General features: G+C 38.5%; 2 protein-coding genes across 14 annotated transcripts in view; one reads left to right on the top strand and one right to left on the bottom strand.

Annotated features, from left to right (window-relative positions):
* Positions 1–12,162, bottom strand: part of LOC137254449 (uncharacterized) — a 447,929-nt gene that overhangs the window by 1,171 nt on the left and 434,596 nt on the right. The gene's annotated exons all lie outside the window — the stretch shown is intronic.
* The window catches only part of nuf (rab11 family-interacting protein nuf), a 268,745-nt gene that overhangs the window by 157,041 nt on the left and 99,542 nt on the right, over positions 1–12,162 (top strand). The window lies entirely within an intron of this gene.

Raw genomic sequence — 12,162 nt, 5'->3', positions numbered from 1 at the left:
ATCTCGCTATCATGCGAGGATCTCCGCCCAGCGTTTACTTAGCTGACTCAACTATAGAGGACCAGAAACACTACGTATTTCCTATACGTATTTCCCATTCGGTCAACTGTTTAAATGCGCGTTAGGATATTCGCATGACAATTGCCAGGGATGTTTCTATATGTCTAAGATGGAATAAATTTACTTCGAGGTTTAAGGTTGAAAAGCCTTATTCCCCAGGGCTACGCATCACTGACATTCTCCTTAAATGGATTTGTTTGCTCGTGGGAGCCAAATGGAGCGAATTTGATGGCGTTGAGAGCCGTAGAGAGCTATTAGACCTGATTGAAAATGCGAATGCACTTAATGTTAGAAAAGCGATAAGTAAGGAAATACGTACTGCTCTATATTATTTTCTAAGCACACAAGTGCTCTATGATACCGTGGAATAATTCTAACTCAGAACGAAAGATCCATATATATAGTAAAACCTTGAATTCCTTTGCATTTTTTGGTCAAATTAACCGAAAAAAGGGCCTAAATACATACACACGTTTTTAAAACAAATTCTGAGATAGAGCCTTCTTAAAACATTTTCTGAGATAGAGCTTTTCGAAATGGCAGCCGTGGTTGGGTGATATTCCACTCAGCAGTCGATTTGTTTGCGCAAAGGCCTACGCCGACGATGTGGTGCTAATCGCGGATACTTCAGACAACATGAAAAAACTGCTAGAAGCTGCCGAAAAGGCGCGAGAGCCATTGGGCTCAGCTATAATGTGCAACGAACCTAATACCGACGGGCGGTAAGAGCACAACAGCCACGCATTTCCTAGTATAAAGCATTACAACATTTTGACCACTTAGAAATAGGCACTGGCTTCCAGATTAGACACAGTGCGGTCGGCACTATAGCTGGCTCGCTGAACGACTAACTCCGTGGAAGATGGGAGACGCCTATTATTACGGTTATACTTAACTTCGCAAAGGGCAGACGTGGATAAAGAATATCTAGGCCGATAAAGTGATAAAACGGACAACCAACTCATGGGAATTGGCGGGTTACTACTTCTGGCCGTCGTAACAGACCTGCCAACCGTGACCCATGCATTTAAGATGTTGAGCTCAAAGGATCAGATCGTGAGAGGCATAGTAGCTAAAGCAGGCTACGGCAGAAAGGCAAAAGAAACCGATATGCCACAAACATATGGCGAAATATCTATCTAATGAATTAGATCTGCCCTACTGAACCGGGGGCGCAAACTACTGGTCGAAACTGCAGATGGTATCGACTAGAATTAGCAGCAAGATTAAATTACGCCGAACATGGTCTTCTTCGGAATCGAGTGGGACCAGCTGACCGATCCTGCTTTCACCGTTGTCGAGCGTTATAATCTAAGAAGTTTTGCTAGAAAAAACAGCAACAAAGGAAAGTCCTCGAAGTGATGAAACAACCGCCCGTGTCGGACCATTTCCTACTAACGGACAAATTCATGCGCTTTTACGACTGGAACTTTTTACACCGGGCAAGCCTAAACATCCAGCCGCTCAATGCCACAAAAAAAAGGTGGCTGATGGACGCGCATAAGCGCTGTTGCGGAAGATACCTTAAAACCCTATCACATGTACTCTACCATTGCACTCCCAACTCCTTCGCTGGACAGCGGTACCACAACAATATCCAAGATAGCCTAGCTCGAGCTGAAAGATGTCCCGGAAATTCAAGAGTAAAGTTTGCCCCTATTTCTAAAATTTTTAAAAATTGGCCCTTAAAGTTGAACTAGTAGATAGTTAACCAGATATTTTTATTTATCGATTTCGCTGTTTATTCTTCACTCACAAGAAAGTGAAAAAAAAGCGCTGCATCTTAAAAACACATCAATCGACTCGCAACAGCAATACAAAATTACGTTACTAACCTCAATCTTAACCCAACAATAAAAGTATATAAAAAACAAATAGTTTACTGTTATAAGATTTACAATTGAATAACTGCATTTTGTTTCGCTTTATGACGTACTAAAATCTGCTTGACGTTGATATTTGAGACTTGTTTGCGATTGTCTTGCAACGAAATTGTAATCGCTGTTCATAATTGAAGACTCACTTTCCTATGCAGCAACAACAATTACACATTTACACGCTTTGTTAGTTAAAGTCATTTTACTTATTTACAATTGAAATCATTTTAGGTTAAGTTATGTTTTTGCTGTTATTTACTTTTTTCGTGTTTTTTTTAAGTCGCAAGCGTGAAAAAACTGGACATCGCGAGATTCTCGAAGTACTCGTAAATCTCGCGAGCTTCTCGACATTCAATTAAGTTGCTGCAATGGCAGTACCCTACCCATTTTGGTATTTTTTAATTGTGGTATTGTGGAAATTTTCGTTTGTGCTCCAGAATAAATAGTAAGCTCTATATAAAACAGCCAACGCATTGATTAAATAGAATTTCGAGAAACTGGCGAAATTTACGAGTATTTCGAGATTCGAGAATCTCGCGAGAAGATGAGTCTCGCGAGAAATATCTTCTCGAACTGTAAGCTCTAGGAAAAACATTTAGCTTGTTTTGCAATTAAATTCCTAATACTGATTTTTTAAATTAAATAATCTTTTGGATTTTGTTTATAGTGATGAACCGTATTATTACGAGCGTTGTCAAAGACCATTGTATTTTTGTTTGTAGCTCTTTTAATATTATGGCAGACATTAGCAGGTTCGATACGTCACTACACTGCTGGTAAATAAATGCCCAGCAACAGTAAAGTAAGCAGCCACCACATACATTTAAACAGCAAATCTAAGAGTGAAGAGATTATTTCACGTACATGTCTTGGAGCGAAGAAGAAAGAGAAACAGTCACACATACATACATGTAATCATCAGCTAAGAGTGCACCTGAGATTACTCCCACAAATACATACATGCATGTATATAGCTAAATATCCAACTATGGGATACAGAAACGAGAAATATATAAGCAACTACTCGAGATGGCTGTTCGTGAAAAGTCTAGATCTTAGGTGAAACAGGTGAACGAGGCAACTGAGAGTATATAAATAGAGTAAAAAAAACTAAAAAACACGCTACATCGAACTAAAAAGTTAAAAACAAAAAACAATAATGAACGAAAAATACTAGTATTATTGTGAAAAAAGCGTCGGGCGCTCGATATACGAAAAATATGGCACGAAGCGCCCACGCCTTTTCACAATAATACTAGTATCTTTCGTTCATTATTGTTTTAAACTTATTTTGAAAATTATTTTTTAACTTTTTTTCGATATTAGATGTGTTTTTTTTACGCGCATTACATCAACAGTTATGTTTTGTATAGATTGCTAAGTGTTAAACTTTATCTTCACCACAGAAATTGTTGCGCAGAAAATTAATACTGCTAAATTTCAGTATGAATTATACTCAGTTGCAACTGAAATGTGTCTCTCCATTTTATCTCAACACTATTCTCCATTAGGTGCGTGTGTCCAGGATTCATCGCAACCTTCAGCTATAGGTTATACACTATGCCCAACAGAGGTTTGTGTCCCCGCTATTAAGCACAACTCGTTTTGTTATTTAACCAATGCCGCGAGTCTTCAATAATTGCCGCTATATGGGGCTCCTAAACATTATCTAACTCTCATTTGCGCGCCTAGGATAGATAGTTACAAAGATACATACAAGTGAAGCTATAGCGTGTTGAAAAGCAGCGTAAGCTGAGGAATAGAAATCAGTTGATTTTGAAATGTTGCAAGTGAAGTACGCGAGTAATTTAATTGTAAAATACCACTGCCATAGTAGTGTTGTAAATAAAGAACATTATCCTATACTGAATATTTGTGTTATTTATTGGACAGCTCAGCGATGCGAACTATAACAGAAGATGCGAAATAATCAAGAATTTGCTAAAATTCGCTACATATGTTTGCATACATATGTTTAAATGGCTTTCGCTGCGAACATTTTTCTGTCGTTTGTTTCTTTATCCATTGAGTGCGCTTGTATTTCCCAACTGGTTAGTGAAATATTCTAACGACATAGTGAAAGTGTTTTCTTATCCCGAATCGGGGTGTTTGAACGCAAAATAATAACGCAGCTCATAACTTAGGGCCCAAGTGCTCACCCCTGTAAATACATAAAAGGTGCAACAGTGGGGGTTTTCACTGTAATATGCGGAAGCTTTTCCCTCACAGAGCCATAAGTATTTACCCTCAAATAAATACATTACAAATTGTAACAGATGCTTAGCTGCCCTGTTATTCTAAAAGAACAAATAAAATTAAATAAATTAAATGTGTGCCCATCGAACTTGCTAAGCTATCAAAGCGGTGCGCCCAGACGAGATTGTCATGCCGATGATAACAATCCTGTTTCTGTTCACTGAAAAATGGAGAAGGTAGTACTGCTACTAAGGCCTGGGATGACACTTGAAGCCGTACTGCTGCCTTATTTCACCGAAAACCTACGACCTGCCAATCATCAGTATGGCTTTCGAAAATAACATAGCACCACCACGTCACCAAACGCCATCAACACACAAATAAATGCGGACTAAACCAAGAACCCCACTAAAGAAAATACTCGTAGCACTAGGTTTATCAAAAGCCTTTGACACAGCTAATTACGGCACAGCAACACTTAGAAGGTCCAACCTTCATCCCAGTCCGAGAAGGTGAACTGCAAATTATCTGTGTGGTGGGTGAGCATGGATACAGTTCAGGAACGTAACAACAAATTCCAGAAGAATTAAACAAGGGGTCGCAGGGTGGTGTCCTACTTTTGTTTAATTTTTACATATTGATGCTCCCTTTTCCACCAGAAAGAGTTTCCAGTGTGCCCTACGCCGATGACTGGACGATAATGCCAACAGGTTATGACCCTTCCATTGACGAGCTTTGCTGTAAAATTAACGACTATCTCCCTAGTTTTTTTTCAGATTTTTCACCTCGCGGAATTTAGCACTGTCACCGACGAAATCCTTGGCATCCTTATTTACAACGTGGACGTGGCAAATGTCGGCAAAATTGGACATTCGCGTCGTTGGCATTACGCTACTACAGCCGTAACAAAATCCCTAATTCCCTCGATGATAGCACTTGGCGGCAATTTTCCCGCCGTTTGTATGGTACGCGATTACGATATGATCGCCGAGTTCAAAAGAAACACACTGGAGGAATCTGTGCATCCCAACACACATCTCATTGACTTAAGGAGTCATTTCCGGCACGAAAGAATTAAGCCTTTTAAACAAAAAAGAATTAAAAGGTCCTCACAATGAGTTGGAAAATAAATTACTATGCTAATAAATGGCCAGTAAACCCCGTCCTAAATGACAAATACCCGAAATATGCAGTTGAAGAAAGCGATCTCCCCAGGGAGACACAATTTCGATCTGGGAAGTGCAATAGGTTAAACTCTTACCCATGCAGACTCAACCCATATATGCCCAACGTATATAGGTCCCACTTTTAATGTGTCTCAACATGGCACCAACCATCTTTTCAATTGCAATGTGGAACCAATACCTCTAACACCTAACAAAAACACCAACAGTCAGATTGTAGCATAGGGTCTTGCCGGACAAAGATTTAAGTTATTTTATATCACGCAGAGGTGCACACCGTCAGTACTCCGTGAAAAACAACAAAAGAGCTTCTAAGACTTCTGGCGAGGACCAATCTATGTTGTTTTGCGAGATTTAAAATAAATTTACCATAAAAGGGCTTGTGCGGCTCCGGATTTGTATCATATCATTAAAATCATTGCTTTTAAAACAGTTATCGTTATTGTTGCTGTAGAATTACAACCTGCCTATCCGTAAGGTCCAAATAATAATTATCAATAAGGCCACACGGCTCAGAACTGGAAAATGTACACTAGAAGCAATTGCAGATGCTCTTACCAGAATTGAAGTGCTAGCACAGCAAGCTAAATCGAAATTCAATAGAGTTATTCTCAACGCAACCTTCGACTTAAGAAACTCTTTGAATATCGTAAGTGGCTAAGCATGCTGACCGCCTTGGAGCAATGATTCCCAACCTCATACGATGCTCCTTCAGAAATAGCGTCCTCATATATCAAACCTAAAAGGCTCGCTTCTCGACCGAGAACTATGGAACATCAGCTACGCTGTAATTTAAAATCAGCCCAATCACGCAATCCATCGTAGACTGTTTTTTCGGGATTCGTAACATTCGAATTCGTCACATTGCTACGATGGATTGCATGATTGGGCTGTTTGTTTTAAATATTTTTCGCGTTTCGTAAATTTTCTCCGTTGGCAAGAATTTGTCGTAGAAAATTTCAAATAAACGTCAAAAGTTTACATTACGAGTGAATTCAGTGATACCACTGTACGAATTTCGAATTTACTTATTTACTTTCGGAGACGTTCGGAAACACGGTCGAATTGCATGATAGCAATTTCGTAATTTTCCCGAAAAAACAGTATACGATGGATTGCGTGATTGGGTTGAATATTTAACTTGCCGATGATATGTTCTAAGATTAAACACATAAAAATTACGCTGGAAACTCGCACGGATCTACTAATTCAACCTCACGCTGAAAGCTTAATTAGGTTATGATATGTACCTAAAAGTGGCTAGATTTCCGCTGTAAGGTAGAAACCAGAGCTTTATTGTGGAAATATTTATAATTTTTAACCTCGATGAAAAAAGACATACATAATCCACAAAAGTTATACTTCCTTCCTGTCAATTGTTTTCAATTTCGCAATTACACATTTTCTTAAATCTTGTACGCAATACGCTCCGTCTTCTTACCGTTCCTATGCTACACGCTGAACAAAACGCAGACCCACTTAAAAAATTATGCAACAGCTACAATACCGCCTTCTTCACTGCATACTAAACAGCTGTTGTAGTTGGCAACGCCAAACGCACAAATGCTAATTCCTATTCCTGTGTGTGCAGTTGCACAGCTGGCAATAACTCAATGCTTAAGCATTACTTAACACACAAGACACATGCACCCATTCACTCAATTGCAATGGGGTGATGTGAGGCGAAGAAATGGAGCCAGTCGTCAGCAGTCAAATCATGCAACGCCAATTGCACTTCGAAGTATGCTCTTGCTTAAGAACGCACTTAAACATTCAAATTGCGTACTTGGCATGCGTTGGTGGGGTTTAAAGAATAAAAAAAATTCCCTCTTTATTTAAATATAAACTTTGACTTCAAGTTGAATGATCTGCAAGTTTTTTTTTTTTCGGTTAAGTTTTGTTGTTTGCTTATCAGAAAGTCGAGTCTACGAAAAATGCTTGATTTTATTTTTATTTCACGGTAAAATGAAATGCAACATTTTGGAATAACGTTGCATACTTTTAGGCGCAAAGTATAACATTGTTCCCGATATCACGTGTCCTTCCTATCTCAGCACCTGTTAAAATCTGGGCCCGTATTACGTGTTACGATCCGTGATCCGTGATTAAATCACAATAGCTCTGAAACGGTAGATCGGAATAATGGCATATGCGAACTAGCGACAAATAGTACTCGTTAGATCCATAACTTATTATAATTTATAGGAATATTTTGATAGTTGCATAGTTATCGCTTGACTGAAAATGGTTTTCAGTCACTGATCGTAACACGTAATACGGGCCCTGGAGTATTTCACTAAAAGGGGCGTTCGCAATTCCTTGATGATGGCGATCGTGACTGACAAGACAACCTGCATTTTACATAGCTGACCTGTGAAGTAAAAAAACGCAGAATACAAAGTGAAAAGTTTTCTCTTCAAGAACATGGAATTTTCTGGTGCATTTCATACTGCGTTATAATGATTTGCACTGGCGTTCAGATCACTAGATCGTGACTTCTTTTTACAGAGTGAACATTCGCCAGAAAATTTTCGAACCACGTGCCCTGAGCTACGTCAAATATTATACATAATTTCGAAGGCGAACCATGCCATTTGATAAATTCTCTTCTTCTTCCGTGCTGCGCCCCATCTAACTCCTGTGGTAGTTAACGAATTATCATCTATATTCTCCAACGGAAGCCCAGGGGAACTGGCAGTTTCAACAGAGTCGGAGCATAGAGACTTTGTAGATAGAAGCGATAGTTCTACAATGCCATTGAACATAAGTGTGGTTGGTGGAGACACAAAACCTGAATGAAATACATAACGTATGTGGGAGGTTGATTCTTGACAACAATCCCAATATTCACATCGAATTTGGTAGTGAACTCTAAGAAGAGAGATTACACGCCCCAGCGGGTTAAGGGGCTTACAATATACCCGCGGTAGGTATGCCTGTCGTAAGAGGCGACTAAAATACCAAATTGATTGAAGGGGTTGTATATAGCTTCTCCAACCTAATTGTCAACGTCACTTACCCGTGGCGAATCCTGTTTCATTAGCAGCCGAGGCTCTGGCGACTCTGAACTCCTGGTGGATCTAGGGGTGGGAGGGCGGTATGGCCTAGAAGGTTTCATGTAGTCATACCAAATCGTTTCCGAGATGGTCGGGCTTGATGCTTGTTGCCGGAACGTACCGGATCTACATCCGGCAAAGGGACATCAACATTCAAGGCCTTCGGGGAGTGTCCTAATTGCTACAACGACAACAACAAGAGAGCTTATCGGGCATAACTCGCCATAAGAACTTAACGACCGCGCACAGATAAGGCTAAGGGTATTTTTTTTTTTGATAAATCGGATGAGTTCTTGGACGGCCGAACATCTTCATGGTGTTTACGGACATGTCTTATTATTTACCTGGGAGGCGAGTTTGTATTAATTAGTTGACTGTTTTGATGACCAGTTTTTGGGAACTTACCAGATTTAATTGATTAATTTTCAAATTTTTATCGGCAATTTATCGAAATCTTGTAGAAAGTAAGAGAAAGACACTCAAAATGAATGCAATGATATTAAAAGGAATCAAAGAAGGCAGGAAAAAAGGACAGCGTATTTACAGAAACAAGAAAATTAAGATAAAAATCGAATTCTATCAAAGCAATATCAAATTGTAGCAGCAGACTTCGAACCTTCAGTCCACACAAAGCTATAGAGCTGATTTCTGACATAATTATAGAGGGTTTATAGTAAGGACCTGACAAATCCAAATTTTACTTCGAAGTTTAAAAAAGTCGGAAAATTTTACAAATCTTGCATATTCTAACAGGAGCCCAGAAATTGAACACAAGCGGCTGCGGAAACAATTGCAATATGAAATGCGCCTAAATGTATGCTACACACTCACAACGTGCTTCCTTTGCACTGGTTGCGCTTCCGCCTCACGTTGTTAATATGTAGCATTCATTTAGCAGCATTTAATAAGGCCATTGTTTCCGTTGCAGCTCATCTTATTAGGTGCCTAATTTGATTAAATTCCAGGAAGTTTCAACAGAGTTGGAGCATAGAAACATTGGTGTTAGAGTCGATAGTTCTGCAATACCATAAAAAACATGTGTGATTGGTGGATACACAATGAAATACGTAACTTATGTGAGGGGTTGATTCTTGATGACTATACCAATATCCACATCGAACTTAAGTTATTTTTCGACTTTTTTTTTTAACTTCGAAGCACAATTTGGACTTGCCAGGTCCTTGCCGCTGTCAATAAGAAACAAACCACACGCAAATTTGGGATTAAATTTTTAAAATTCAGAATCCTTCGAACTTACGGTTAAGAAAGCATTGGCGAGTCCATTTAGCGTTCAAATATCTCTATGGCAATGTCAGAAAGGGGATTTTCTTTGGGTGAGACGTGTTTCACACCATGCAGGGACTATTATGAGGTGCTCAAACTTCAATTAAGATGGATAAACAAACTATCATCCTATGTCAGAATTTAGATCGAAATTATCCGATACTCTCAGGTCTTACTCGACACATTGGAGTATTCTATTGCGATGGACCTTGATTGTACTCTAGTGTTTCCTCGAACATGGTCGTTTTATGACTGTCATTGGATTTTAAGGCTCTCCATTCGACTATAAAACGATTGCGGTGCTCCAAACAGCATCAAGAATCTGCTGTAGGTGGTTTTGTAGCCATCCAAGGGGTATACTAGGTTTATATTAGTCGGCACTCATCTATGCTTGTCTGGGTATAGTGCAAGGTTTTTGCAGTCTAAACGGCTGGTATGTGTATGTCTGCAGTCGTTACAGCACTGGTTGGTATCAGCTACGACTTAATCCTAAGTAAGAGAGATTACTCTACTCTCGCTTGACAGTGCTATAGCAAGTTTTTCTGTGAAGAGATCGATGTAAGCTGCAAAAGCAAGTTGCTTAGCCGCTTTGTGTTTTCAGCGCAAAAAATGGCGGTTGCCTAACCGTTAATGCTAAAACCCTGAAATAAATTATGTATTAGCTTTATAATACAAAACGAGAGTTTAGAAAATCAACTTCAAGAGATATATCGCAATTTTGGGGGTGGATCTTTTGTATACCGATAATTCCCATTTTCGCCGTGAAGAGTTAATGATGGAATCGTATATCAAATTGTGAGTTTCTTAAGAATTGGACACCAATGTATTGCAAAAACAAAAAAAAAAATCATTTTACTTGGCTTAAGGGATATACCCAAATCGACAGTAGTTATCGATAAACCGATTAACTCACATATCGTCTTAACTGTTACATATATACATATTTTCCCACAGATGCAGGTCTTGTACGTTCTTGAACGCGTGTTGCGTTCAATACCTCCTTAGAACAGTTGTTTGAACGCCAAACAGGAGAATTGGTTGCTTCAGAAGATATCAGCTAGTTTTTCTGGGTTTTGATGCCTTTACAGCTGTTATAAATCTGCGCAGTTAGTAATCGAGAAATAAATATCTGACTAAGCCAATCTTTATTAAAAATAACTATTAGACCAGGCAGATGTGTTTGCCCAATGTTTGGCTTATTTGCATAACTTTAACTAAGTTTTTATCTCTTACTCTCCCTCCCCTTCTCAATGTCCCAATCTAAGTTTCTATTCTAGTACATACATTTCTTTTAATTAGTTCTTGTCATGCGCTCGTCAGTTCAAGATTCCAACTATTGGGTTCTTCGGTTTGGTTGTCAAACAAATTCTGGTTAGTCTATAGACACACATTCAGTCTATGTCTTTATTGACTGGCCAGTTCAACCTTAACTCGATTAATAAAATGCATACCTAATCAATACAAGTAATAACTTCCTTCCTGCTAATTGTTTTCGATTACGCATTTACAAATTTTATTGATAAACTAACTCTTGTAACTAGATACTGTAACGAATTTACTGAGATTCCTGTTATTTGCAACCTTCTGCTAACGTTCGTATCGCTAAACTGTTGAATAAAATACTCTAATATTCTGTACTACAAAATGGTCTTTATTAGACTGCTTTGAAAGTACTCACAATAAAACTTCACTTCGCAACACTTCGTGTTTAAAACAAACTGATTGCACATGCCGCAGCTGGTGCTGCCTTTATACTCTTCGGTTACCTCGTTGGCATATTTCTAGTCGTTTCTCCTTCTAGAATTTACTAATTCGCTGAAGATTGCATGCTTTTGTGAGTATCTCAGAAATATGCATGTGTATGTGTGAGAACTACTTTGCTGATGATTGCATACTTTTGTGAGTATCTCTCCGCTGCTGTATGTACATATGTGTAGACATAATGATTGATTTGTTTATGTAGATACAAGTGACTGCTTAGTATCGGTTTAGAGATGATAGTCCCTTACTGTTGCTAATGTTCGTCACAATACAACGCTCCGTTTTCTTACCATTCCTATACTACGCACAGAAAAACGCAGACCCACTTAAAAAATTATGCAACATCAGCAATTTCGCCTTCTTTATTGCATACTAAACAGCTGTTGTAGTTGATAAAAACTAAGGAATAAATAAATTCCCTCTTTACTTGAATATAAATAATGACTTCAAGTTGAATGATCTGCAACTTTTCTTTCGGTTTAGTTTTTAATGTAATTTTTTTCTTTTTTTATTATTATTTTTTTTTGCTTTTACACAATTTTATTTTTCTCTCATTCGTAACAATTAATTAAAAAATCTTTATTTCCTTTTCTTGCCGGTGTGCATACAAATAAAGTAATTAAAATGCCATCAGCATTTCCCCTTTTGCTCTAAAAGAACAACAAAGCTTTAAGAAATATTAACATTAAAGGGCTCACAGCATGATGTTCAGAGAATGTTTGTATTCCTATAGTTATGTGTATA

This window comes from Eurosta solidaginis, chromosome 5 (genome assembly GCF_040869045.1).
Source record: "Eurosta solidaginis isolate ZX-2024a chromosome 5, ASM4086904v1, whole genome shotgun sequence".
NCBI lineage: Eukaryota > Metazoa > Arthropoda > Insecta > Diptera > Tephritidae > Eurosta > Eurosta solidaginis.
This window is presented reverse-complemented; position numbering and strand designations above follow the sequence as displayed.